Source organism: Platichthys flesus, chromosome 8 (assembly GCF_949316205.1).
Source record: "Platichthys flesus chromosome 8, fPlaFle2.1, whole genome shotgun sequence".
NCBI classification, from domain to species: Eukaryota; Metazoa; Chordata; class Actinopteri; order Pleuronectiformes; family Pleuronectidae; genus Platichthys; species Platichthys flesus.
Genome location: NC_084952.1, coordinates 23,831,634 through 23,835,448, shown reverse-complemented (window position 1 = coordinate 23,835,448; position 3,815 = coordinate 23,831,634).

Genomic DNA, 3,815 nt, shown 5'->3' with positions numbered 1-3,815 from the left:
TAACCATATGAATTATCTGTATCCGTATCCGTACTCGGAGTGGGCGGGGCCTAACCCGGAAGTGGGTGTGATTTAACCCGGGAGTGTGTGTGTGAGTGTGTGTGTGAGTGTGCGTATGAGTGAGAGAGAGACAGAGAGAGAGAGGGGGAGTGTGTGTGTGTGTAGCTTAATTTGTAATATTTTGTATACCACTACTACCTAGAATGTGTCAGACACTCAGTGCGTGAAGTAAAATAAAACTGGTTAGAGCCAACTGACACCACGTCTGAACGAACCCACGTTTAACAGACCTATACTGGTTAATAAGTAAGTACAAACTGAAATAAAAACAAAGTTAAAGACCCGCGAACCTGAGTGACTGAGAGACAGAGAGCTGTTCTGTGAGTGAGTGAGCAGAGCGGTGTGTGAAGGGGAGGAGGGCTGTGACGCTGTGTGAGGATTTTCATTCAGTCCGAGCACTGATAGTGACTCGTATTACTCGTACAATACTCGTGCTCGGCAAAAGTGCTTTATCCGTACCGGATACTCGTTTCAGCCGAGTATCCGGCTCATCTCTACCATCCACTACATAAAAATTAAGTTGAATGTTAATTTCTTACAAAATTAATATGGGCTTCAACTTTCTAGTGATGTTGTAATGAAATTGTTGAGATCTTAATATAACCGATGCTATTGTTTGCAGTTACTAAAGTGACAAACCTATAATGTCCAAACTGAAATTGAAAGGCTGCATTCACGTGTTAATTAAAAACACACAGCAGCAGTGGCCTGTAACACCCTGTCAGGATGCTTTAATAGAGTAGCAGTTAAGGTTAGTAACATCGCAGCTATACACGGGTTAAAACAAGTGCAGTGTGTGTCTGTTCCCCTTGTCCTGTGCCAGATCGTTTAGTTTGTTCGTTCCAGCGGTACTTTCCTGATTCCTTTACTGCCGGATCTCCTTCGTGACCTGCCTGCCTTTGCCTTGGACTCCTCTTCTGCCTGCCCCTTGTCGGTTGTGTTTCCTTCGGACTGACTACCTGGCTCCTGACCCCTGCTCTGTCTACCCTGGATTATCTCTGGCCTGCTCCCTCTTGGATTTGTTTGCATCAGACTGACTGCCTGATATCTGACCCCTGCTTCGTTCAATAAACCAAGAACTCTGCTAATTCGCACTCTGCCTCATTGTCGTTGCTTTTGGGTTCACGCCTGCCATTCTGCCAGTCCTGACATATTTCGAGAATACACAAAAACAGTTTGGCGTACATATGCATGAGGCAGTGTTTCAACACCCATCCCAAGAAGCACAGTTTGAAAACCTCTACCACTGAGAATGATGAACAGCTGGAGACAGGTGAACTTTATGATAGTGTGGACGACGACATGTTTTTTAGGGACTTGTAGATGTTTTATTTGAAGCTTCAAGCTAAGCTACTCTTACCAGCAAGTCGCAAGTCAGCGTTTAAAAACAGCTTCAATTATGTTGAACCTCTGCCTTTGTATCTAGGTACAAATGAGTCAGGAAAAGAATGCTTTGCACAATATGTGCCAATAAATTAAACTCTCAAAAAGCATTATGAAAAGGCCCATTCTTGACTCTCTTCCCGTGATGTGTTTGAGGATGTATGGGATGGACACAGTACTACTGAAAATGAATTACTTAAAACTGAAACATCATCATTAGCCTTGATTCCTTATCAAGATGCTTTTGAGGTCGTCAATCCGCTAGGATCAGGCCGGAAAAAACACAAGGTACTGGCAGTGTATCTGACACTGGTCAACATTTTGCCCTACAACAGATCAAATATTGATCACATGCAGCTTGTTCTTCTCTGCAGGGAACAAGACTTCAAATTTTTCAGACAGGAGGTGGTTTTCAGTCCACTCATAAAAGATCTCAAGGATCTAGAGGACAGTGGTATTGTTTTGAGGGATGGCAAAGTTATTAGAGGTTCTGTATGTTCCATAGCCGGAGATAACCTTGGTTCTCATAGTATTGGTGGCTTTCTGGAAAATTTCTGCAGGAGTTCCTTTTTTTGTAGGTTTTAGGATATAGACAGACAAACATGTCTGAGTCCACTGTCCACTGGTTCAAAGACAACCAAACAGTCATATCAGCAGCATGTACAATAACCCGGAGCAAGAGACACAGACTCAGTGTGTGGCATACAATTTTACTCCATATTCAACCAGCTACGTTACTTTCATGTTTGCCAGCTTGGTCTTCCCCCATGTCTCGGACATGATCTTTTTGAGGGTATCGTTTCTGCTGATATGGCATTGTGCATCAACCATTTGGTAAACCAGAAAAAACACTTTTCTTATGTAGATTTGAACAGAAGTATAACTCAGTTTACCTACCTTGGTAAAGAAGCAGATGACAAACCTCCTGTGTTCAGGCCAGGTAGTGAGAAGTTTAGTGGTCATGCTGTCCAGAATTGGTGCCTGGTGAGATTTTTGCCTCTGTTAATTAGGCAGAGGATCAAGAACCCTTGCGAAGATGGTGTTTGGAGGTTGATCTTGCTCATGAAAGAGATAGTTGCTTATGTATGTGCACCAGCAATTACTGCTGAACAGATTGCCCACTTGAATGTCCTCATTGAGGAATACATCCAGTCCAGAGTGGAGCTGTTTCCACACCATTGCCTTAAACCCAAGCACCATTATCTCTGTCACTATCCTGAGCTTATTCTTCAGTTTGGACCTCTTATCCGTCTTTGGACGTTGAGATTTGAAAGTAAGCATACTTTCTTCAGTGTTCAAGAAAACTGCACAACTTTAAGAACATGTGTGCTACTCTAGCAGAGCGACACCAGCTCCTTCAAGCATACTTAGGTGCTGGCAGTCTTTTCCCTCCTGTCATCCAGGTTAAAAAAGGAACTGAATTATATGTTGGTGATTATAATGAGAGAATCAAGGTAGCAACTGCACCATTTAACTTTACACATGACACCACTGTAGCCACTAATGCTCTCACTGTCAAAGGGACACATTACAAAAAAGGAATGCATGTTGTTCTAGGACAAGATGATGAGGGCCTTCACATGGGTGAGATTGTAATTTTGATACATCGTAGCGATTTTGTCTACTTTATTGTGGGGAGGCAGTTGGCTGTGGAAATTCCTGATTTTGGTATTCACAGTCTAACAGAGGTAGTCCAGGACTCAAGCTACATGTGTGTCAAGCAAGAAGACCTCCTTGATTATTATCCATTAATGGGGTACAAGCTGAATGGCACATCGGTGATTACATTTCACCACTCCCTCCTAGATATATACTAACATGTCAGCTGTCGGGGAGGAAATCAGACAAGCTGTGTTGCTGGTATTACCCAGCCTACAGGAGGACAAACTGCAGTCCCTCCTGAACAACTTAGAACGCATTGGAGTGGAATCAAGAGGTGACCTGCAGTTCATTAAAGAGGAGGATCTCCTGGCCGACATCACACGTATCCAGTCCTCGGAGGCTTCGGAGCGCTTGGCAAACTGAAGGTATGTGTTAGATTAATGTTTGTAAAGCACTTCCACCACAGAAAAGCTAATTGTATGTTAATATTGGCCGATTTTTTTATTGCTGACTGAAACAGGCATCCCTAGTTTGTAGCTCTGAAGTGATGCTAATACAATGTTTTTTTCCTTTTCTTGTAGACAAAACAACTTGCGTGACTCTGACTACTGTAGATCCTTCGGACAGGACATCACTTCCCTACAACTACATAGAATCCTTCTTCTTCCCAATCCACCTCCAGCCATTCTAGTCAGTCAAGCGATAATACCTTCAGAGTGACTGTGAATTTAAGTGCCTGGCCAGAAAACTTCAATGTTCCTTGGAACAGA